Here is a 26,036-nt window from a genome sequence, read left to right on the forward strand (position 1 = left end):
GCCGCTACCTGGCGTTGGGAACTCGCTCGTCGTGTTCAGTGTTATAAGTATTTCGTCCCGGCCCTACGTCCTTCACTCAGGAGGGGACCCGGCTCGGTGTTCCATGTTCCTGTCTCTCCCTCGACCCAGGGTTCTGCGTGCATGTTCACCGTCGACCAAGCCTCTGTGTTCTGCGTTCCTGTTCTCCCTCGAACCAGTCCCTGTGTTCTGCTTGCCTGTCCTCCGTCGACCCACGCTCAGTGTTCTGCGTTGCTGTCTGTCCCTTGACCAAGGCTTTGCGTTCCTGTCTCTTCCTCGAGTAAGTCAAGGCTTCGAGTTATCGTCCTGTCCTAGTCACTTCGAAGTTCCTTGTCCTGTCCTCGACACGACTTTGTGTTCTCGTCTTGTCATGTGCCTCGCCGAGCTCAACTGTACCTTGCCCAGCCCGGTGCTTTGGTTCCCTCGTCCTGTGCTGGGGTTTCCTTATCCTGTCCATGAGTCTCATGTCCAGTCCTGTTGCCTCTCCGCGTCCTGTAACCTCGTCATATCCTCGAATACTTCTGGGTTCCCAGCCCGAGTCAAGATACAGGTTCTCTGTTCTTCTCCAGTCTCTGGCTCGGAGTGTAGCCCCGCGCTACCAGTCCCCTGTTCCATGTCCTGGTTCCCTATCCTAGTCAGGTCCTATCCCAGGCCCGGAGTCCTTGTCTCGTCCGGGGCCGGTGGTATGTCCAGCGTTCTTTCTTCCTCACTTTGCCTGCTTCCTTCTCACGCCATGTCCTGTTCCTGGTAGATCAGTGTCTGTGTCTTGCTTTTGGGTCCACTCCCAATCTCGCCGTTATGACACTATCCACAAGTCTCATAAAAGACCCTCTCGTGTCCACCTCGACCAGCGTTGCCGGCAGCATATTCAGCACACTCACTACTCTCTTCATAAAAAAGAAAAAAAAATCCCCATGACATCTCCTCTATTCCCACTTCCCAACATCTTAAACCTTCGACCTTTTCTGGCAACCATTTCAGCACTTGCAAAAACCCACTGACTATTTACACGATCAATATCTCTCATCATTTGATACACCTCTATCAGGTCACCTCTCATCCTTCGTCGCTCCAAGGAGAAAAGACCGAGTTCACTAAACCTGCTTTCGTAAGGCATGATCCCCAATCCCGGCAACGTTCCTGTACATCTCCTCTGCACCGTTTCTATGGATTCCACGTCCATCCTGTATCGAGGCGACCAGAACTGAGCACAGTGCTCCAAGTCGGGTCAAACCGGGGTCCTATATAGCTGCAACATTACCTGCCGCTCCTAATTTCAATACAAATATTAATGACGGCCAAAACAACGTATGCCTTCTTAACCACAAAGTCAACCTGCGCAGCTGCTTTGAGCGCCCTATAGACTCGGACCCCAAGATCCCTCTTATCCTTCACACTGCCAAGAGTCTTACCATTAATACTATATTCCGCCATCATACATGATCTGCCCAAATGAGACAATTTGGTCTGATCTGCGTTCCACACAAAAAGTTACTTAGGAAAGTTCAATCGTTAGGTATTTATATTGGAGTAGTACAATTGATTCAACAGTGTTTGGATGGGAGATGCCAGAGAGTAGAGGTGGACAACTGTTTGTCAGATTGGAGGCCGGTGACTAATGGTGTGACTCATGGATCTGTACTGTGTCCAATGTTGTTTGTCATTTACATTAATGATCTGGATGATGGGGTGGTAGAAGTGGTCGAGGCAGGTTCGGTATTGCCATTTAAAGTAAAATTGGATAGTTATATGCACAGAAAAGGAATGGAGGGTTAAGGGCTGAGTTCGTGTCAGTGGGACTAGGTGAGAGTAAGCGTTCGGCACGGACGAAAGGGAGCGAGATGGCCTGTTTCCGTGTTCTAATTGTTAGTTGTTATATGGGTTGAATTCTATCTGCCACTTCTCTGCCTGGTTTTGCATCTTATCATTGCCTCACTGTGACCTCTGACAGCCCTCCACACTATCTACAACGCCTTCAACTTTTGTGTCACCAGGTAATTTACGCATCCCTCCACTTCCTCATTCAGGTTATTTATAAAAAATCACGAAGAATAAGATTAGCATAACAGACACTGAGGCACACAACTGGTCACCGACCTCCATGCAGAATATGAACCGTCAAAACAATTCTTTGCCTTTAGTGGGAAGCCAGTTCTGGAGCCAGAAAGCAATGTCCCCTTGCATCCCATGCCTCCTTTCTTGCTCAATAAGGCTTGCATGGTGTACCTTCTCAAATGCCTTACTGAAATCCATACGCTCTACATCTCCTACTCTTCATTCATCAATGTGTTTCGTCACATCCGCAATGAATCTAATCAGGGTCGTAAGGCACGACCTGCCCTTGACAAAGCCCTGACGACTGCTCCTAATCAAATTATTCTTCTCCAAATTTTCATAATTTTTGCCTCTCAGGATCTTCTTCATCAACTTAACAGCCACTGACAACGCCTTCCTACCATTTCCACATAGCCCTTAATTCTTCTGCTATGCAAACAACAGTGCCAGCCAGTCTGAAATATACTTATTGAGATAGCCTCCACTGTTTCTTTAAGGAGCGAATTCCACAGATTCGCCACCCTCTGAGAGAAGAAGTTCCTCCTCATCACGGTCCTAAATCCTCATGCAACTCCCCGTTGTTTTAGTCCCAGCTACCGGTGGAAACAACTTTGCTGCCACAGTCCTATCTATCCATTCAATAGTTTTAAATGTTTGCAGAAAATTTCCTCTCATCCTTCTGAGTCCCAGCAAGTACGATCCCAGGCGACTCAATTGCCCCTCATAGTCGAACCACCTCATCTCTGGAATCAGCTGGTGAACCGCCTACACATACAGTTTATCAATCCTCAAGTCGGAAGACCAGAACTGCACTGTGCTCCGGATGCCGCCTCACCAGTACCTTGTGCAGTTGCAGCATGTCCTCCCCGCTCTGAAATTCAACCCCTCTGGCAAAAAAGGCGAACATCCCATTTGTCTTCCTGATAGGCTGCTGCACCTGCAAACCAAGCTTTTGTGATTCAGCAATAAGCACTTCAAAGTCCCTCCGCACAGCAGCATACAGCAATCGTTTACTACTTAAATAATATTCTGTTCTCCCCTTTGCCCTTCCCAAGTGGATGACTTTGTATTTACCAACTTTGAACTCCATATGACAGACGCTGGTACATTCGCTGAAGATAGTAACATCCCTCTGAATGCTGATAGTTTCCTCTGCACTCTTTGTCTAATGGCAGTGATGATGTCCACGTGACCTTATGTTTTTAACTGGTGAGACGTTGAAGCTATTTATTTATTTATTTATTTAATTCTATTGATGCTATATTCTGCCATCATACCTGACCTGCAAAATGAAAGACATCACACTTGTCTGTGTTGAACATCATCTGGCTCTTCACAGCGCAGTTTGGCATCCTATCAATGTCCCTCTTTAGCCTCCGACAGCCTTCCACTCTATCCACAACACCTCCAATTTTTTTAATCTCCAGAGTTACTAAACCAGCGCTCCACTTCCTCATCCAGATCATTTATAAAATTCACGAAGTGTAGTGGTACCAGAACAGATCGCTGAGGCACACCACTGGTAAACGACCTCAATGCAGAACACGACCGTCTACAACAACACTCAGTCTTCTGTGAGCAAACCGTTTCTGGTTCCACATAGGAATGTCCCCTAGTATCATATGCCTCCTTACTTTCACAATAAGGTTTGTATGAGGAACCTTATCAAATTCACTCAGCTGATGTTTGGAAAGCCCTGTCTTGCAATTAGGGGTCGTTAGAGGACAGGTATGAAAGAGAAGTTGCCTTATATTTTTGAACGTAATCATGAGGAAGAGACGAGAAACTTACCAAGAAGAGCTACGATGGCGAGTGCAGGGTAGTAAACCACTTGGAATGTTATAAGTGCAAAGGTGATTCGAAAGTCCCACGTTAGCCCTTCGGAAATTTCAACAAGAGCATAATACGCCCAGAAAGCTTTCTTCTCAATTCCCCTAGCGTTGCGCGATGCATTTCGCAGATTATAATCCATTGCTGTGATAGTCCAGATTCCAGTTCCCGATCCGGCCTTTGTCTTCTCTCTGTCTGCAGCCGCTGGTCTCTGATAGCGTAGACTGCCGGCTCTTACTGAAACTGTCGCTGTCAGGGATACCGCACATATTAATGGAGCAGGCAACCGGCAGCCACACCTCCGCGGTGACGTCGACAATCCCCACGGACACTCCCTTAATGAGGTTCTACTAAAAGACAGGTGCAGTTAACCCTTTATTTGCCGACCGTCAGAGAAGCGATACAAATGCAGGTGGAAATCTATCTGATAATCCCCGGAGCCGGCTGTCCACGGATACGTGCCGTATCGTGTCTTTAAAATCAAGAAACCTGTTCACACACAGCTGGATACTGATCTACAACCAGTCTAGAAAGGCAGGTACACGCAGCAAATAAAAAAAATACAATAAACAATAATGATGATATGAACAGATTGAAAACATCTATTTCATAGATTGTTCTTAAAAATATATTTGCATGGGTAGATTGAAAATCATATCGATATAGATAATTACAAAAACTGATTTTCAGAAATATAGTTTGGACCAGCAGCCTCTCGGGTCTTCGGGTGATTTGTGAGGAGAGGACTTCAATCAGCACGGGTATAAAAGGCCACAGCGTGTCCTTACAGTGAAAAGCAGCTTTGACCAGCGACCAGGCAGCGTTTGTCGTTGAACCGCAAGAAGAAAGCAGGGGAAAATACAGGAGCCGTCGTCTGAATGGACCGTTAGGCAGGTGATCTTCAGGCTTCTGCTCACCGAGGCGTCTGCTCCGGGAGAATTCAGTCAGAGTAGAGAAAGAAAAGTAAAGCACTTGGCTAAGACTTTTTTATTCTTCCGTTCTTTATATCTGATCAGATAGGATAACAGTGCTGCGATGTAGTATAGTTCAATGCTCTTTCTGCCGGATCTGATAAGGTAAAGAGAACCCCAGTAACCATGACGACGAATGCTGCGAGAAATGAGTTCAGCTGCAGCTTCTGACAATCTGTGTTAAGGAGGTGAAGCTGGAACTGGATGAGCTCCTGATCATTCGGGATGCTGAAGTGGTGATGGACATATAGAGAGGCAGTTACACCCAGGGAATAGGGCACAGGAGACTTTGTGACAGCCACGAAGGAAAAACGGCTGAAGAGGCCAGGGCAGAGTTCCCCTGTGGCCATCTCCCTCAACATTTTGGATACTGTCGCGGAGTTTGTGGGGCGGAACAATCACCTAACAGTGTTGAGTCACAGTGGTCTAGTCTCAGGCAGTTAGTTTGCCTATGTGACTCAGAAGGCAATTGGTCGTTGAGCGGTGTCTCTGTGTGTGGTGTGTGTGGGCGGGGCGGCATAGTGAAAGTCACGCTCTGGTGATAGGATAATCGTTAGTGGTGCGGACGGGTGGTTTTGGCGGCGACAAGGACAGGGATATATCGGATCGAGTCCTCAGCATTCTTGACTGGGAGGGTGAACAGCTCGAAATCGTGGCTCATTGGGTTACCAATGACATTGGTACGATGAGTAACGAAGCACTGCACTGCCGGTTCCGGGAGTTAACAGCGAAGTTGAAAGGATTTGCTGCCCTTGCTATGTCTTTGTGATGTCACAACTAGGAACAATTTCTAGATTAATAGGTTTCTAAATAGTTTCTTTTATATCCCAGTCGTCTGGAAATGTACGCTAACATTCCATTTGGCTTCCTCACCTTCCTGCAAGTTTCCCTGTATAGAATCCCCCCAAAAGGTTCTGCACCTCTGCTTTTTTTTCAATCTTTTCCCCATTTATAAAATAGTCCAGGCCTATACAGAGAGTATACAGTTTACTACATGGCAAATGAGTTGTTTCTATACACCAGTCGTCTGGAAATGAATTGGAACATGCATTTGTCTCCTTCACCATTGACTTAATTTGCAGATTTTCCTGCAGCTCTGCAACTCTGATTTTCAATTCAATCGTTATTCCTATTTTCGAAATAGTCCACGTCTTTATTCCCTCTGCCAAAGTGTGAGACTAGGCACTTCACTACATTATATTCCTCTGATAATTATTTGCCTGTTCTCCAATATGTCCTATTCCTTCTTCAAGCACCCTGCTTCATCAACTCTACCTGCCCTTCCATTACCCTTCTCATGATCCGCAAACCATGCAACAACGCATTCAAAAGTTCATCCGTATCACTGATGTACAACGGGATAAGAAGCGGTCCCAACACCGATTGCTGCGGAACTCCACTGATCACCGCATCCAATCAGAAAAGAGCCTAAGCAGTGATGTTTATGGACATCTCCAAAAGGCCACAATAATAAACACCACCAGGATAGTCAGAATGTTCCGAATAAATATGAAATGAGCGTGTCCGGCTGTGTCGGGACATGACGTTGCACCAGCTGCGGAGAAACAGAAACGACACAACAGCTTACTATCAATACAAAAGTCAGGTTGCAAGATATTAAATTACTACCGAGCAGTGATTAGAGATGGGATAATCCAAATAATCGTCCGGATATAGTAACAGAGGATGGACAAAGAACAACCACTTATTCAATAGATAAACAAATTGCAAGCAAACACAACATACATAAATCAATGCTTTAATAACACTACAATATGCCGAATTAATTCTTACATACTGTTCATATTCTATACCTTCACCGGGTCCGGGTCAAGTTTAACTCGGCCCAAGAATCCCCTCATAACAAGTGTCTATACGAAATCCTAAACCATAGGTCTTTTTTAGAATGTATAAATAGCCTATCTGACATTAGTAAATCGATGATTATTCCTTAATTAATGTTTCAGAGTGCAAGGAGAGTGTATTTTATAGAGAAAAAAAATCGTTTATGTAGAAAAAGCATTTAAAATCACACAAAATAATGTTCCATTTAACCTGAGACCTGAAAACATAACGACCATAATGATTTTGTATATTTTTGAAACTGAAAATGGCAAGAACATTCTGGAACTGTGGGGTTTTGTTATATAACCATTTATAATAATTACCACCATCAAACGTGTCCTCACTGCTATATCATAAAGTATCTTGATAACTACTATGTAATTATAACTATTAAATATTATTTCAACATTAACTAACATTTAACCAACAAACAATAATTGCTATTTGGAAAACAGTCTCCGCAAACAAAGCAGTGCTGGAAACCTTGCATGTGTGGCCCCTGCATATGTGTTTCGCACATTTGCAGCAAATTGTCCATGTTTTGCAGTCCTGTTCTGGCAGAGCAGAAGTTGCATCTCCGATCCTCTTGTGTTGGCTTCTTGTGGAACTTGTTGTTGATCAGGGCCGGGTTCTGATCGCGTCACTGCCCTTACCAGTGCTGCGGAGGCTGCTGTGCGGGGAAGGTGATGTCACCTTTCCATAAAACGAGTCACAAGGGGCTTTCGAAACTCCTCCAGAAAGAACTACCTTCAGACCCTCTTGCTTGCCCTCCAGATAGGTTTCTGATCACTCCATATGACAGAGGCATTGTAGGTCGATATGTCAACGCTGTTATAGAAAATGGCGAGAGGGAAGAGGGCTGTTCCCCCGTAGCAGCTCTATGTGCCTGTTACATTGTCAAGGTTGTCCACTCCTCCTTTGTTGGCATTGTATTGAAGGATGATGGCTGGTTTTCTGTCCTCCTGAGCGCTGACCTCTTCAACCTTACGTACGGAAGACGTTCTTGTTCTTATTTTGCATATACGAGACAACGGTTGTGTTATGGGTGAAAGCAACCTTGGAAGACAAGACGTCTCTCCCACTTGTTGCAATCACAGCAGGTGGCAGCACAGGCTTGTTCCGCCTCACAGTGCCCACCATTGTGAGTTTCTTCTTCAGGAGCGCCTGACCAAGCTCCTGAGATGTGAAGAAGTTTTCACAGGTCACATCATGTCCTCCTAGCCCTTCTCTCATCTCTAACACCAGGTCCTTGCCTTATTTTCGCTCCGGGGGTCCCCCTGCTGGCTTTCCAGTACATACTTGCATATTCCATGCATAACTGGAACGTGCATCACGGGCTGCCCACAACTTTTTCCCATATTTTCCTGGGTTTCTAGGCATGTACTGGTGGAAAGGGTAGCGACCTGCAAATACACTAACACGAGACTTCAAAGGCCAACAGGTGCCTGTCTCGGAGGGAACCTGGGGAAGTGTGGTGGGAACGCAGGCTGTTCTGTAACAGTGTCATGGTCCCCCTTGGACTTTGTCACTGATGTCCCATAAAAATATACATAGACACGGCATGTACAGTTTCACAGCTTCAATGTTCCCTAAAACCACCATTTTCCTTGATTTAACCCACACTGGTGGATCTAATATCCATATCAACAGATATCGGTCAAATCTGACCCGGAACAGACCTAATGTACAAAAATGTGTAGCACATGTAGAAAAGTATATATTAAAAAAAAAGATTTTTGCGCCTTTTTCGGTCACTTTAGGAAAACTGATCAAATGTCGGCTAAAAAAAGGCATTTAGTGTGTTTTTACTGCTATCAAATGTCAAAACGGGTTATATTTGAACCGAACAGTATGTATGGGTTTAAAGAGGAATGTGAAAGAGGATGGAACGTTAATGGGTGAATATTGTTTTCAAATTATAGTAGTTACGACTAGTATCATCGCAGTCACTACAAAAGAGGAAAAAAAAACTAGCCCTCCGTGTAAAATACTGATATAATTCTCAAGGGCGCTGCAGCACTAAGCACCTCTAAATATTCTGAAAGCTCCGAGCAATTGAGAATTGGGTTCAGGGTTTGCCAGTGGTGCGGTGAGTGTTGTTATCCACTCTCGTTCAAGAACCTGATATTTGCGATGTCACGTTGCTCCTAAACCTGAATTAGGAATCCTGAACCCTGATTCAGGTCCCTGGTTGAAGAGAAAAAAAAAAGCAAAAATTCGGCAAATTCCAGTTGCGCCGTTGTCAGGACGGCACCCTTACTTCTTTAGTTCCTGAGAAGGACAAGGAAATTCGCCAGGTGCACATTGACTCTCCCCAGACCCAGAGCACTCAAACAGTATTAATATGATGACCCTTCCATTCCTGGAATCATGCTCGTAAACCTCCCCTGGGACCTCTCCAATGCCAGCAGGGTTTTCTGTTATATGAGGATCCGAAAACTGTTCACAATCCTCACGCTGAGGCTACAGCACTGCCATGTAAATCTTCAGCATCGCATTACTGTTCCTGTTTTCTAGACCTCTTGAAATGAATGCTTCCCTCCTTACCTCCGACTCTACCTGCATATTAACCCTTCAGGTGCTCTGCTCAAGGACTCCGAATTCCCTTTGCACCGCAAATTGAGGGATTTTCTACACGATTAGCAAATACTCTGCACATTTATTTCCACTACCAAAGCGCATGATCATGCATTTACCGACAGTGTACTTTCACTTGCCACTTCCTTGCCAATTATCCTGATCTGCCTGAGGTCCTCTGAAAAAAATGTCTTTACTCAACAGTCCCTTCCTCTGCACCAGTACTTCGAACATCTCCAAACTTGGAAACCATCTATTCCCTCATCTATGTCATTGACACAGAGCAATAAAGGTCCATACACCGACACGTTCGGAACACCACTGGTCACTGGCAGCCAACCCGAAACTGACCCTTTTATTCCCATTCGCTTGCTCCTACCTTTCAACCATTGTTCATGGCATTTGTTGTAATACCATGGGCTCTTAATTTGGTAAGCAGCCTTATCTGTGGCACCTTGTCAAAGGGCTTTTGAAAGTCCAAATACACAACATCCTCGATACCCACTATATCTGAGATGGGTAAGTCCCTTGGGCCTGATGATATCTGTGCAGGATACCGAGAGAGACAGCAGAGGAACGTGCTCACTTTTTCCTCTCTTGTCCTGTGTTACCGCATCCTTAATAATTGAATCCAACATCTTCCCCACCACTGAGGTCAGGCTATCAGGTATATAACTCCCTTTCTAATATTTTCCTCCTTTCATGAAGAGTGACGTGGCATTTGCAGTTTCGCTTCCTCTGGCACCATGAGAGAGTCCAATGATTCTAGAATGATCATTGCTAATGCATTCACCATCTCTACCGCTCACTCTTTAATAACCCCAAGGTGGAGTTACAACCAGAGAACATTACAGAACAGAAACAGGCGTTTTGGCCGTTCCTGGCTATGCCGAACCATTTTGCTGCCTAGTCCCACTGATCTGCAACTGGACCATATCCTTCCATACACCTCCCATCCATGTACCTGTCCAAGCTTTTCTTAAATGTTAAAAGTAAACCCGCATTTACCACTTCATCTGGCAGATCATTACACACTCCCACCACTCTCTGTGTGAAGAAGAAACCCCCTCCCTTTAAACTTTTCGCCTTTCACCCTTAACTCATATACTCTTTTTTCTCTCACCAAGCATCAGTGGAAAAAAAAACTCAGGGGAGTTCATATGGTCCGTCTGATTTATGTATCCTTAGGTCGTTTAGCTTTCTGAGCACCTTCTCTCTTATGAGAATAACTGCACCCACTTCTGTTCGTTCACACAGTACAACATCAAACATAGTGACAGTATCTTCCACAGTGACGATTGAAACAAAAGACTCATTTATTTCATCTGCCATCTCGTTTTCCTTCGTTATATTTTGCCCCTGCTTCATTTTCCAGCGGCCCTACATCCACTCTCATTTCTCTTTGATTTTTTCTATATTGAATACGAGGTCACCACTCACCTTCATATTCTTCATTAGCTTGCTTTCATATTTCATCTCTTCCCTTCGAAGGATTCTGTTAGGTGCTCTCTCTAGGTTTTCAAAAGCTTCGCAATACGCTGTTTTCCCAGTAGTTTTTGGTTTATTATATGCCTTCTCTTTCGCTTTTACGTTTTGCCACGATTGTGCTAATTTGTCATTTGAGTATTTATTTGTTTGTAGAATGCATGTGTTCTGTACGTTCCCCGGTTTTACCAGAAACTCACTGCATTTCCGCCCTGCAGCCAATCCTGACAGCGATCCTGACAGCGGATCCATCAATCTTTATTTGGCCAAGTCCTTGCTCATACCACTGTAATTTATTTTACTCCACTCTAACACTGCTGCGTATGACTTAAAATTTCCCCATTATATTTGAAATTAAACTCAACTATATTCTGATAACTACTTCCCAAAGGTTCGTTTGCCTTAAGCTCCCGAATAATTTCTGATTCATTTAATACCACCCAATCTAATATAGCTGATCCACAAGGCGTAAGAACAACAAGATATATAGATAACCCTACAAGAGCAGAGGTTGTACTTGATTGGTATTGGGAAATGAACCTGGTCAGGTGTCAGGTCTCTCAGTGAGACAGCATTTTGGAGACAGTGATTGTAATTCTAACTCCTTTGCAACAGCATTGCAGGGAGATAGGAACAGATACGTTAATAAAGCGTTTAATTGGAGTAAGGCGAATTATTATGCTATCAGGCAGGAAATGGAAGCTTAAATTGGAAACAGATGTTCTCAGGGAAAACTACCTTAGCAATATGGGAAATGATCAGGGAATATTTGTCTGGAGTTCTGCTTTGGTGCGTTCCAAAGAGACAGGAAAGTTATGGTAGGGTACGGGAACCATGGTGTACAAAGGCCGTAATAAATCTAGTCAAGAGGAAAATAAAAGTTTACAAAAGTTTAGAGAGCTAGGTAATGTTAAAGATCTAGAAGATCTAGAAGATAAGAAGACTGATAGGATGGATTGGTGCTTAAGAGGTCAATTAGGAGAACCGGAAGGGGACAGGAGAAGGCAATGCCGGGATGGATTAGGGAAAATGTGAAAGAATAGGACCTATGAAGTGCGATGGTGAGAAAGTGTGTATGGAACCGGAGGAAATAGCAGACCTAATTAATGAATACTTTGCTTCAATATACACTATGGAAAAGGATTTTGGTGATAGCAGTGTTGACTTGAAGCAGACTGAAAGGACTGAGTATGTAGATATTAAGGATGTGCTGGAGCTTTTGGAAAGCATCAAGCTGGATACGTCTCCGGGACAGGGTGAAATGTACTCCAGGCTACTGTGGGAGGGAAGGGAGACGATTGCTGAACCCCTGGTGATGATATTTGCATCATTAATGGGGACGGGAGAGGTTATGGAGAATGGGATAGTTGTGGATGTGTTCCTTTATTCATTAAATTGAGTAGAGATAATCCAGGAATCTATAGACCAGTGTGTTTCCCCTCAGTGGTTGGTAAGTTGATGGAGAAGATTCTGAGAGGCAGGATTTATGAACATTGAGAGAGGTATAATATGATTACGAATACTCAGCATGACATTGTCAAAGGCATGTCGTGCCTCACCAGTCTGATTTTTTTTTAGGAAGTGACTAAACACATTGATGAAGGAAAAACAGTTGTGCATATGGATTTCAACAAGGCATTTGATAAGGCTTATTGAGAAAGTAAGGAAGCATGTGATCCAAGGTTACAGTGCTTTGTGGATCCAGAACTGACGTCCACAGAAGGCAAAGAGTGGATGCGTACGTGTCCATTTCTGCATGGAGGTCTGTAACCAGTGGAGTGCGTCGGAGATCTGTTCTGGAACCCTTACTCTTCGTGATTTTTATAAATTAACTGGATAAGGAAGTGGAGGGATGGGTTAGTAACTTTGCATATGGCACAAAGGTTGGAGGTGTTGTGGATAGTGTGGAGGGCTGTCGGAAGTAACTGCGGGACATTGACAGTAAGCAAAACTGGGCTGAGAAATGGCAGATGGAGTTCAACACAGATATGCATGAAGTGGTTCATTTTGTTAAGTCGTGTAGGATGGCAGAATACAGTATTAATGGTAAGACTTTTGACAGTGTGGCGGATATGAGGGAGCTTAGAGTTCAAGTCTATAGGAATCACAATGGAACTGGGCAGGTTGACTCCGTGGTTAAGAAGGCATACGGTCTTCATCAATCATGGAATTGAATTTAGGAGCCGAGACGTAACGTTGCAGCTATAAAGGACCCCTTTCAGACCTCACTTGGAGAACTGCCCTCAGTTCTGGTTACCTCACTACAGGAAGGATGTGGAAGATACAGAAAGAGATTGACAAGGTTGTTGCTTGGATTGAGGAGCATGACTGATGACAATTGGTTGAGTGAACTCGGCCTTTTCTCCTTGGATCGACGGAAGAGGAGAGGTCACCAGTTAGAGGTGTATAAGATGAAGAGGGACATTGATCGTGTGGATAGTGTCACGTACCCCGTGACCGGGTAAAAGAACCAGCAGAAATGGAAAATTATTTGGCGTCTGGTATTACTAAAACTAATAGTGTTTATTAGTAAACTACGCAATACCGTGCAATAAAGGCAAATATAACAGACAGGTTAGCAATGATATATCTGTACATAAGTATGGAAATAGGAATACCAAGCTTCTTCAAGTCTAGGGGTAAATAAATCCAGTCTTATGATGATACGTAAGAAAGGTCAATTCAATGCACCAGGTTGCTGTTGTTGGTAAGAGTGAGAGAGATTTGTAATCCAAAGGCATATGTTGTGAGAAGGCAATTATGTCGATATTCCAAAATAACAATAGCAGTAGATTTTATCTCCGAAGTTGTTCCGCTCCACATACGAAGTATCACCGACAGTGATCTTCAACGAATATCCTTTCAACACACGTGGTAACACACCCAAATGCATCTGTGGGTCATCTCAAAGTGGTGGCCATAGGATACTCAAACAGAATCCACGTGCGGATGATCACCTAAAGTCACTGAGCTACTTGAATCTATCTTCAAGCGGTAAAACTACCAACCCGGGCCAGGATTATCACACATGGGTAGACTCCACACAAGGTTACCTCAAACACACAACTGTAATATCCACTTATCCTGTTCCACGACATAATAAATAACTCCTACAGTGATTTGTCACAAGGGTGACTTTCTTCTGTGAACTACCACACCGAAACAAGGGTAACACACAAGTAGTAATCACAAAGGTTTGCCCCCCACCAGAGAAACCACTCTTGTGGATTAACTACGAGACAGTCACACTTTCGTATTCGAATGGAACTCAAACTCACCCTTCCGGGCGACAGAGGAGAGAGTCCTAACAGTGACCTCTCTGCCAATGGGTTTCTCTGTTTCAAACATTCTTCACCACTCATCACTTCCTTTAAAGTCCCCGAATGTGACAGCAAACAAAGGAGACCGTTGTTCAGTGGTGGAATTATCACCCAGGTAAGGGAGGACACACGAATAGTTCCCCACCGGTCGCAACTTTTCACACTGTGAGCCACTGACCGATTTTCCCACATCGATCCTCCAAAAACCTCACCTTCGCGTGTGTGCATTAGACTGATTCACCGTCCCGTGGTGTGTCTGTCTGTGCCCCAACAGACCTGCTTTCTGTCGGCTGTCCATCAATCGGCTCGTCCCTGCTGTCTCTGCAGGAATCTTAACAAGCAGGCAAAAGTGTCCTCGGAGAAAAGGTAAACAATCAGCCTAGGAACCATAACATTAAATCTTCTCTTTCTCTCTCTCCCTCCCCCCCCCCTCTCTCTCTCTCTCTCTCTCTCTCTCTCTCTCTCTCTCTCTCTCTCTCTGCAACAGCTCAGCCAGTGTCGAAAAGCCAGTCTCATTCTCTCGACATTTTAAAGTAATAGTTCATAGAAAATATGAACCCTAGGGGTTCATAGCAATAGTCAGAGGCTTTTTCCCGAGGCTAAAATGGTTGCCACAAGAGGACAAGGGTTTCAGGTGCTGGGGAGTAGGTACAGTGGAGATATCAGGGGTATTGTTCTTTACTCACAGAGTGATGAATGCGTGATATGCGCTGCCGGCAAGGGTATTGGAGGCGGATTCGATAGGGTATTTTAAGAGGCCTTTGGATAGGTACATGGAGCTTTGAAAATAAAGGGTTGTGGGAAAGCCCAGTATTTTCTAAGGTAGGGACATGTGGGCCGAAGGGCCTGTATTGTGCTGTATGTTTTCTGTGCTTCTATGTTTACATTTTTGTTTTTGCAGTGTATCAAACGGAGTGTACGAACGATCATAGCCATAGACTTCCCTGTCGACGAGATATTCCCGTATATCTGTATCGTTTGGCAGAAACAGAGACCGAACGGTCGTATTACCTTGACAAAGTTAAGATCTCCCTGACCACATTCTCAACCCATCTGCACTTTGACCAACCTCCTTCAGCATCCGCAACTCCATCACGTTTTGTGTCGCCGACAAGCATATTTATGAATCATCCCCATTTTCATCCAAGTTAAACGCCAGAACATTTCCGGCACTTGTCACATGCAGAATGGCTGCCCTCCACCACGACCCTCTGTCCTCCATGTGAAGGATAAATTTGAATTCATGTTATCCAATGCAGCTCGGTCTTGTGGATCAGTCACCCGGAACAGGCCCGTCTCTGAAGTCTTACTTCCAGTCAGTTCCCAAAGCCAGGTCTTGGCTGGCACAATGCTTCACGGTCCCAGCGACCCTTCAGTTTACAGCGAACTAATAACCAATTAAGATACAGTGTTTGGGCTGTGGGAGGAAACAACAGCATGCCGAGGAAACACTGGCAGTCACGCTGTACAGGCAGTGGCAGGAAATGAGAACAGTCGTAATCAGGTAATCAAACGGACAAAGAAAAATGCCAGACTACGAGGGACCCAGCAGAGTTGCGTGTCGGCGTTTCGGACAGGTTGCGTATCAAGCAGTATCTGAGGAGAAATATTGCAGTGCCAGATGCTATTCCTGAAGGTTCAGCAGGAAAAAAGCTCCGATGTATCCAGACCAATTGGAAGTGTTTATTCCAGAGCCATACTTCTGGTAGCATCTCACATTTCGTACCGAATCTCAGTAAATAAGTAGTCATCCGGTGCCTTTACCTCAGCAATCACCTTCCCTCAGAGTATTCCCCCTCTTCGATGGACTGCCTACCCAGGCTGACGAGCTCCAACTACCCGAAACACCCAATGCACTCAATAAAATTCGACAGACTAGGCCTTCACTGCACAAAGTGTTTAAGTATTTATTTTATTTCCCAGAAGGCATTGTGATGGCAGTTGCTGCTTCAGAAGGACGAACGACGATTGAACGAGTGGTTTTACAAGTGCGAGTTACTGAATTATTCTCGAGGTGAAAGACAGAATCCATAGAACCCGGATGAAGAGGACATTTGCAGTCTGTCCAAGGTAACCAGTCTACCCGAAACATTCAATGGCTGGAGCTCTTGGAACCAAAAGTACTCGCCAGAGGAAAGAGACGGAGTACATCGGGCGTACCTGAGCAGGCTTTTGGGCCGCATGGAATATGGGCAGGACACAATCACTGGTTGGGAACTGAAGCAGACATTACAGGGAACTCCTGAACAACGTAAACTGGAAGAAGCACAGTAGAGGCAGATTGGAAACACTGCCCCGATCGTGGTCCAGCATGGAGTGGGGGAGGGCGTGAGCTAATCGGGGCCAATGGAATTGCACGAGCGACTGGCGAAATGGGATATTTTGAGGCGGTATGGGAGAAGTGTCACCGAGGATTAATGCGGTCCAGACAATGCCGAGTGAACTTTGCCATGAAACGTAATGGCGATTTCACCGTCTCCTTCAGCTGCACCCTGAACCTGGCCTGGACAACGGCGTAAAGGGCCGTGTTGGTGCAGCAGCTCAGCAGTTGCAGTATGTAGCCCAGCTCCCGCAGAGAATACGGGGGAATCATTCCCAAGTAAATATACAGGCTCTCCCACAGGGAATACACCGTCAGCAGCGCCCACAGCAGGATGAAATTCCCCGACATCACCAGCAGCAACAGGAGGGATTGTCTGCGGTTCTTCATCTCCGGGTCAACGGGCGTCTCGCCATCGCGCGAACCAAGGAGTCTCCTCCGGGCTCGGCTGGCCACTAAGACGTGCCTGATGGTTAAGCTGTTGAGCAGCAGAATGAAGACAAAGGGGAATATTGGGGTGAGGAAGAAATGAATCGCTAGAAACGTTGTCTCCAGAGACAGGGGAAAAAGAAAAGAACGCCTACAGAGCACGGACGAAACTATAATCGAATATGACCCACCGAGCAAAAAGTACCAGAATATGTTCTTTACGCAGCTCAGCACAGTCACTGTCCCCAAAACCAGAGCCGCCCCTCTCCCGGTGCAGTATTTTCGTTTCAGCTTCTGAAAACAAATGGCGACAAATCGATCAAAGGTGAAAGTGACGGTGAACCAGACAGAACAGTCCGTGGCGGCGTAGAACAGGACTGCGTGGATATTACATACTGAAACACGGAACGACCAGATGAAAACCTCGGCCGGTATGTAAGTCATCGGAATCTTTCTCAATAGAAGATCGAAGAGGACGACCAATTGATCCGCTGCTACCATGGAAACCAGGTACCTTGTGACGCCTTTGGAAAGACCGCACTTTCCCCGTGACAGGATAGCGATTGTCACCACGTTAACTGGAAATAAAGACGAGTAACACATACTTGGATGAAAACTGGAATGTGCTCAGATCTTTCGCGCCAGAAGGAGTTTCAAACGTGAAGTGTATAGAGCATAATGAACTGATTAATCTAATAAGTATCACGGTGGCAGAAATTCAACTCCCGTCAACTGCAAACATGGGAGAACATGAAAACATAAGAACATTAGCAATTGGAGCAGGAACAGTCCGTCTGTTCGTTCTAGCATGCTCCGGCAATGAAGATGATCATGGCTGATCTGACCATGGACTCATCGCCGCATACCTGCCTTTTCCACAGAGACTTTAATTCTTCTACTATGCAAACAACAATGGCAACTTGTCTTAAATATATTTACTGAGCTAACCGCCAATGCTTCACAGTGCAGAGAATTCCATTGATTCACCTATCTCTGTGAAAAACAGTTCCTCCTCATCTCGGTCCCAAGTTTACATCCTAGCATGTTCAGGCTTGTTCCCTCAGTTATAGTCTTACCGACCAGTGGAAACAGCTTTCCTACCTCTATCATATCTATCCCTTCAATATTTTTAAATGTTTCTCTACGACCTTCTCTCAGTCTTCGAACACAGGCGTGTCTATTTCTCCTCATAGTCGAACCACCTCATCTCTGCAATCAACTGGTGAACCGCCTACAACTCCAGTTTTATCCTTCTTCAAGTCAAGACACCAGAAAACGTCACAGTGCTCCAGACACCGCCGCACCAGTATCTTGTGCAGATGAAGCACAACCTCCCTGCTCTTAATTTTCATTCCTCTGGCAACGAAGGCCAACATTCCATTTGTCTTCCTGATCGCCTGCTGCACCTGCAAACCAACATTTGTGATTCAAGCACAGGCAATCCAAAGTGCCTCCGCACTGCAGCAGACTGCAATCGTTTACCACTCAAATAATAATCTGTTCTTGCATTTGTGCTTCCCAAGTGGGTGATTTCGCATTTACCAAATCGGCCAGATGCTAGTGCATTTGCTTAACCTATCAATATGCCCCTGCAGGTTCTCAGTTTCCTTAGCACTCTTTGTGACGGCGAAAAAGCATGGCAGCGATGATGCCCAATTGACCTCATGCCCTTCATCAGGTGAGACGTTGGAGTTGTTTATTTATTTGTTTAATTCAGCGATGCAGCGCCCTCCAACAGACTTCTACAAAGCCGATTAATCCTGCCCTGACCCAAATGGACGCATCACTCTGGGGATAATAAAGAGGAGGCGTTCCGGTCACCTCGGTAATTGAAAGACGTGTAAGATTCACGGCGGCGCACATGAAAAGTATGAGAATGCTGACTGGATTAGAGAGCATTCCCTACGAGCAGACTTGCCTCTCCTGCAGTGAAGCTGCTTGAGAGATCACTTGGTGGAAGTGTTTGTGGGGAGAACAGGCGGCGATAACGTTTACCTGACAGCGAGGGCACCAACGCTGGAAAGAGAAATTCCGCAAAGCATCGAAACATAGAAAACCTACTGCACAATATGGCCTTTCGGACCGCAATGCTGTACCGAACATGTCCTTCCCTTAGAAATTACTTATGGTTACGCATGACCTTCTATTTTTTTTTTCAGAGCTCCATGTATCAACACAGCAGTCTCCTCAAAAACCCTATCGTGTCCGCCTCCACCACTGCAACCGGTAGCCCATTCCTCGCTCTAATCACTTTCAGCTTAAGACACTCTCCCCTGACATATCATCTATGCCTATATCCAAGTACGTTAAAACTGTGCCCACTCGTGCCAGCCATTTCAGTCCTAGCCTCTGCCTATCCAGACGATCAATGCCTCTCGTCATCTTATACACATCTATGAGGTCAGCTCTCATCCTCCGTCGATCCAAGGAGAGAAAACTGAGTTCACTCAAACTATATCCATTCCCAATCCAGCAAACTTCCTTATAAATCTCTGCACCATTTCTACGGTGTTCACATTCTTCCTGTAGTGAGAGGCAACCAGAACAGAGCACAGTACTCCAAGTGCTGTCTGACCAGGGTCCTACAGAGCTGCAGTGTTATCTCTCGGTTCTTAAACTCAGTGCCGCGTTTGATGACGGCCAGTGCACCGTGTGACATTCTTAACCACAGAATCAACCTCAGCAGCTGCTTTCAGTGTCCTTTGCACCCGGACCCCAAGATCTCTCTTAATCTCCACACAGCCATGAGTTTTACTGTTAAGACTATATTCTGCCGACATGTTTGACCAAACACATTGAGGAACTTTATATGTATCTTGGTTGAACTCAATCTGCCACTTTCCAGCGCAGTTTTGCATCCTATCAGCGTCCCGCTGTAAACTCTGACAGCCCTCCACACTGTCCACAACACCTCGAAAATTTGTGACATCAGTAAATACACTAATCCATCCCTCCACTTATTCATCAAGGTCAATAATAATAAAAATATCATGAATAGTAGTGGTCCCAGAACAGTTCTCTTAAACACTCCCCTGGTCACAAACATCCATACAGAATATTACACGTCCACAACCACACTTTGCCTTCTGTGGGCAGGCCATTTCTAGATCCACAAAGCAATGTCCCCTTGGATCCCAAACCTCCTTACTTTCCCAATAATCCTTGCATGGGTTAATTTATCAAATACACTCAGCCGATGTTTGCTGAAGAGATGTCAGTCTGAGAGAGCAGCCATGCAATTAGCGCTTTGTTAGAGGACAGGTATGAATGAGAAGCTGACGTATAGTTTTCAAGGTTATTCACGAGGAAGAGATTAAACGCTTACCAGGGACAGCTACAATGGCGAGTACAGGATAGTAAACCATGTGGATGGTCTTAAGAGCCTCATAGATTCGAATGTTCAACGGTATTCCTTTATTAGCTTTAACCAGGTATGGATACGTCCCGAAAATATTCTTCAGAGATGCCGCAGAATTTTGCAGATCCATTGCTGGAATACTCCAGATTCCTGTTACCGATCCAGCCTCTGTCCGCTCTCTAACTGGAGCCCGCTGGCCACTGATAGTGTAGACTGGCGGCTCTGAATGAGACCGGCAATGAGAGGGAGACTTATTAATAGAACAGGCAACCAGCAGCCACACCTCACCGGTGACGTCGACAATCCCCTCGGACACTCCCTTAATTAAGTTCTACGGAATGACAAGTTAAGTTAACCCCTTCATTTGCAGACCGTCAGAGATGCAATACAAGTGCAGATTGGAACAGTATCTAATAATCCCATCAGTCGGCTGTGGGCTGCCGATGCGTGTCGTGTCTGCAAGTGGTCATAAAATTGAGAAACTTGTTGACAAGCAGTCAGGCACTGAAATACAACTAATCTGGAACGCAAGGTACAAGCAGCAAATAGAAAATCAAATAAAAAATCATAATGATATAAACAGTTTATATAATCATTGCATAGACATTAAATTATTGTTACTTCTTTTGTGAGTAGTCCACCACATCCTGCTCACAGCACAGTATTTCGCTTTTTTGGGAGGCCCAGTTGCAGGCTCCACACTCAACCCGGCAGGGATTGAAAATGTGCCCGGGATCGGATCGACTGGATTCGAACGCGGGAAACTTCGTTCCGGAGTCCGGTGCTGACGCCACTGCACCACAAGCCACCCATATATTTGCATAGGTTGTTGGAAAATAATATTGAGTCAGATAATTTCGCAATAATAATTTTGAGAGAAAGCTTTCACCTGCGGCCAATCGGGACGTTTGGTGATTTGGGAGGAGAGGACTTCAGTCAGCACGTATATTAAAAGTGACGGGAGGTCCTTACACTGAAAAATATATTTGACCAGGACCAGAAGGCGTTTCCTCTTGATCAGCAAGAGGAAGCCAGGGGCAAACGCAATATCCCAAGACTGAATGGGCCAACAAGAATCTTCATGCTTCTGCTTGCCGATATGTCAGCTCAGGGAGGTTTTAGTCAAAGGAGGCAAAGAAAAATAAAGCTCTTTGCTAAGATTGTTTTCCTTCCCTTCGTTATATCTGTTCAGATATGATAGCACAGCTACCAGGCAGGATAGTTGAATGCTCCTATTGAGGGAGCTGGGAAGGCATGGAGAACTCCAGTAACCCTGACGATTACAGCTGGGAGGGCTGCGTTCAACTGCGGCTTCTCATAATCCGAGTTAAGATGGTGGAGCGAGAAATGGACGAACTTCAGTTCATTCGGGAGTCTGAAGTAGTGATGGACAGGGCATATAGAGAGGGAGATACACCCAGGGCGCAAGGCACAGGAGACTGTGTGAGAGTCGGGAAGGAGAAATGGCTGAAGGGGCCAGGGCAGAGTCCCTGTGGCCATCTACTTCAACATGTTGGATTGTGTCGTGGGGTTTGTGGTGGGTGGGTGATGGTTCGGGGAATGACGTAACAGTGTTTAGTCGCAGTGACTCAAAACAAGGGCTATTGGAACTAATCGCTCTCGCCAGAGGAAAGAGATGGAACTACGTTTTAACATTTAAGGAACGATTACATAAAGCTTGTAGTTTAGCCAGGGAAAATTCAAAATTGGTTCAGGAGAAAATGAAAACCTGGTAGGATAAAGAAGCTCAGGATGAGGACGTTCAAGCCTGGAGATAAGGTGCTGGTTCTTTTCCCAGTGCAGACGAATCCTTTCCAAGCTACATTTCATGATCCTTATGAAATTACGTCTAAAATCAATGGGTACAACGGTCGTATTGCGATGGTGATGTCAAGGCCTCGGATGCAAATAAATGTAGAATCACAGACTTGGTGGAACTGAGGGATACATTACATGGAACCCGTGATGAAAGTAAAACTGGAAGGAGCAGAGTGGATGCAGACTGGAGATACTCCCAGATCATGTTGGTGCATGAAGGGGTGGGGGAAGGGAGCTATTCAGGGACGTCCACAGCCCGAAAAATATACGGCGATATGGGAGAAGCAACACTGAGGATTAATGCTCTCCTGAAAACGCCGAGTGAACTTTGTCAGGAGACGGAAGGGAGATTTCACCGTCCCCATCAACTGCACCCTGAACCTGGCCTGGACCACGGCGTAAAGGGCCGTGTTGGTGCAGCAGCTCAGCAGTTGCAGCATGTAGCCGTGCTCCGCAGAGATTGCGGGGAATCCACCAAGAGGTAAACACCGATGCTCTCCCATAAGGATAGCACCGTCAACAACGCCCACAGCAGGATGAAATTCCCCGACATCACCAGCAGTAACAGGAGGGATTGCCTGCGGTTCTTCATCTCCGGGTCGGCGGCCGTCTCGGCATCGCGAGAAACCACGGAGTCTCCTCCAGGCTTGGCTGGCCACTAAGTCGTGCCTGATGGTTTAAACTGTTGAACAGGAGAATCAGGACAAAGGGGAATACAGGGGTGAGGCCGAAATGAATCAGCAGAAATGTTGACAGCTGAAGTGGGGAAAATAAATGGTAACTGCCCAAACAAAGCAGGGACGTACTGAATACCGCATATGACCCTTCGAGCAAGAAGTACCAAAAATGTTCTTTACGCAGCTCAGCACAGTTACTGTCCCCAGAACCAGAGCTGCCCGCTCTCCCGGTGCAGTATTTTTGTTTCAGGTTCTGAAAACAAATGGCGACAAATCGATCAAAGGTGAAAGTGACGGTGAACCAAACAGAACAGTCCGTGGCCGTGTAGAACACGACGGCGTGGATATTACACACAGGAACACGACGCGACCAGAGGCGAACCTCTCCTGGAATGTAAGTCTTCGGAATCTTGCTCAATACGAGATCGAAGAAAACGACCAACTGATCTGCTGCGACCATGGGCAACCAGGTACCTTGTGACGCCTTTGGAGAGACCGCAATTTCCCCGCGACAGGATGACGATCGTCACCACGTTCACTGTGCGGAGAGAAATAAAGACTATTAACACCCTTTTTGATGGAAACCTTCACTGTAACCTATTATTTTAATGGACAACATTTCCGAGAGCACAGATGATTATGGAATTCAAACAGCAACACACAAAATGCTGGTGGAACACGTCAGGCCAGGCAGCATCTTTAGGGAGAAGCGCTGTCGACGTTTCGGGCCGAGCTAAGGAGATTATCGGGAGCCATTACTAAATCGGTGGTTGATTATAATAAACCTGCTGAAGTTCAGGAGAATGAGGGGAATCTTAATGAAACCCACCGAACATTGAAAGGCCGAGGTATCGTGGGCCTGGAGAGGGAGCTTCTGTAGTTGGGGAGTCCGCAGCTGAAGACCAGATTTCACAATAGAACGACATCACTTTGGAACAGAGATGAGGAGAAAAAAAAAGCAAAAATTCGGCAAAGTCCAGCTGCGTCGTTGTCAGGACGGCACCCTTACTTCTTCAGTTCCTCAGAAGAACAAGGAAATTCGCCAGGTGCCCATTGACACTCCCCAATATTTATATTTTCCTGTCCTTTCATAACGATCGGCTAATCATTGAATCGGACGTTTATCATGTTGAAGACACTCTTTCTGGGTAATTGGCAATCGGTTCATCGGTGTGGAGACACAGTGAAACAATGTGAAGATCTCTCTCTCTCACTCTCTCACTCTCTCCTCTCTCTCTCCTCTCTCTCTCTCTTCTCTCTCTCTCTCTCTCTCTCTCTCTCTCTCTCTCTCTCTCTCTCTCTCTCTCTCTCTCTCGCTCTCTTCCTATTTTACAGGCTAGCATGCCAGAAGAGTATGATTTTTTAAGATATTGAATTCGCAGGAAATAGATCTAGATTTCATACTGTGCTGTTACATAGAGTATAATCAGGTGATGAAATAGATAGAAACTAGTCACCCTTGTCCTTATGTTTTAAGCAGAGGTTGCAAGGTTGTTGATTAGAAAGGGTTACAAATGTCACGGGTAGAACGAAGAGAATGGTGTTAAGAAAGGATAACAGATCAGTCACCATGTTTAGGAAAAATTTCCAGTGGGCGCCATTTCAATGTCGAAAGCGTCTTGTTAACGAGAGAGCTCAGACGAGAGCGGTATTCCTACTCTGACCGATTGAGCGCCACTGTGTGTGCGATCTCTCTTCGATACTGTCATGTTTATCATTCATTAAGAATTGTTTTGAGTATCCTAGCAAGAAAATGCATCTCGTGGCATATAGAAACGTATAGGTAGTGATTCCACCCCCGTTTGGTTAAACTGCTGTGTAATTTGCAACCTTGTTACAAATTAGTACCATGAAATAACAGACAGCATACGATTACAAAGGGATTATTGTATAAATCTTAACTTGATTAATGGGTTTCTAACGAGGAACAAAAATAAGAAAGCCCATTGTAATTAAACAGTCAAATATGCACAAGTTGGATCTGACCTTGAACTTTCTTGGAACTCGCGTGCTGGTCCCTCGGTCAATGTGAAAGCACACACGACATCTTCCGAACGTCGCTCGAAATCCATCTCGAACAAACGGGACTGCTACACAATAAAATCCTACGATCCGTTCTCCCCAGCGTCTTCATTCCTCATTACCCGTAGAAAAAGCTGCCACTAATTCTACAATACCAATTCGATAGCTCGCATTTCTTATCTTCAACAGTAACCCAAACAGTCTGCCAGCAGAACAGACTGCTCTGACCGAACTGCTAAATGAAATACATAAAACTGATACTGATACTGAATCCAGGTACTGATCCACGCTCTACAGCTCATCCGCTGCGCTCACAGTACTCCTTGCTTTAAAATAAACACATCTCAAACCGTCGGTCTAGCGCGTCCCTTCTCTATCATCTCCTTATCCTCCCATTCGCACTGTCGACAAGCTTTCTCTAATTGTGAGCGAACCTCCTCTTCTTCAGTGTACCTCAGTTCCGTTGCCAGCATCCCCCACCCCCCAACAATTGTATTTGATATTCTGTCCAGTAGTATTAGCAAACCGCCCCACCAGGTTATTGCTCCCCCTGGGATTGAAGTGCAGTCCGTTATTTTTGTGCAGGTCTCACATGCCCCGAAAGAGGGTCCCAATGATCCAAAAATGTGAATCCCTGTCCCCTGCTCCAATCCGTCAGACACGTATTTATCCTCCACCTCATTCTATTTCTATTCTCACTGTCGCATACCACAGTCAGTAACCCCGAGATTATAGCTTTGCAGTCCTGGTTCTCAACTTCCTTCCTGATTCGCTGTAGTCTATTTTTCGGGACCTTTTCCCTTTTCCTACCTATGCCATTGGTATCAATATGTCCCACGACCTCTGGATGCTCTCCCGCACAATGCAAGGTATCTTTCAAACGATCTGAAACAACCCGCACCCTGGCAACTGGGAGGCTAACTATCATCTGAGTTTTTTCCAGCGTCCACAGAATCGTTTGTCTGCCCCCTAAATATAGAGGCCCCTATCACTACTGCCTTCCTCAACTTTTCCCTAACCTTCTGAGAAACAGGTCCAGACTCTCTGCTAGAGGCGCGGCCAATGTTGCTTCTCTCCAGGTAGGCTGTCCCCCAGCAATTAATCTTTCAGTGTAGAAAAGGAACTTACAGTCGTATGACCAAGGTGTTGGCCATATAACAAATGAAGGAGACGCTGTCAGGATTGTCTGCGAGTGCAGAAATGCGGGAGTATCTGGTGAGACAGAGAAGAAACGTGCAGAATGCATTCTAAAAAAACAGATAAATACTCAAATGACAAATTAGCACCATCATGGCAAAACGTAAAAGCAAA

The sequence above is a fragment of the Hemitrygon akajei genome, unplaced genomic scaffold (assembly GCF_048418815.1).
Source record: "Hemitrygon akajei unplaced genomic scaffold, sHemAka1.3 Scf000051, whole genome shotgun sequence".
Taxonomy (NCBI): domain Eukaryota; kingdom Metazoa; phylum Chordata; class Chondrichthyes; order Myliobatiformes; family Dasyatidae; genus Hemitrygon; species Hemitrygon akajei.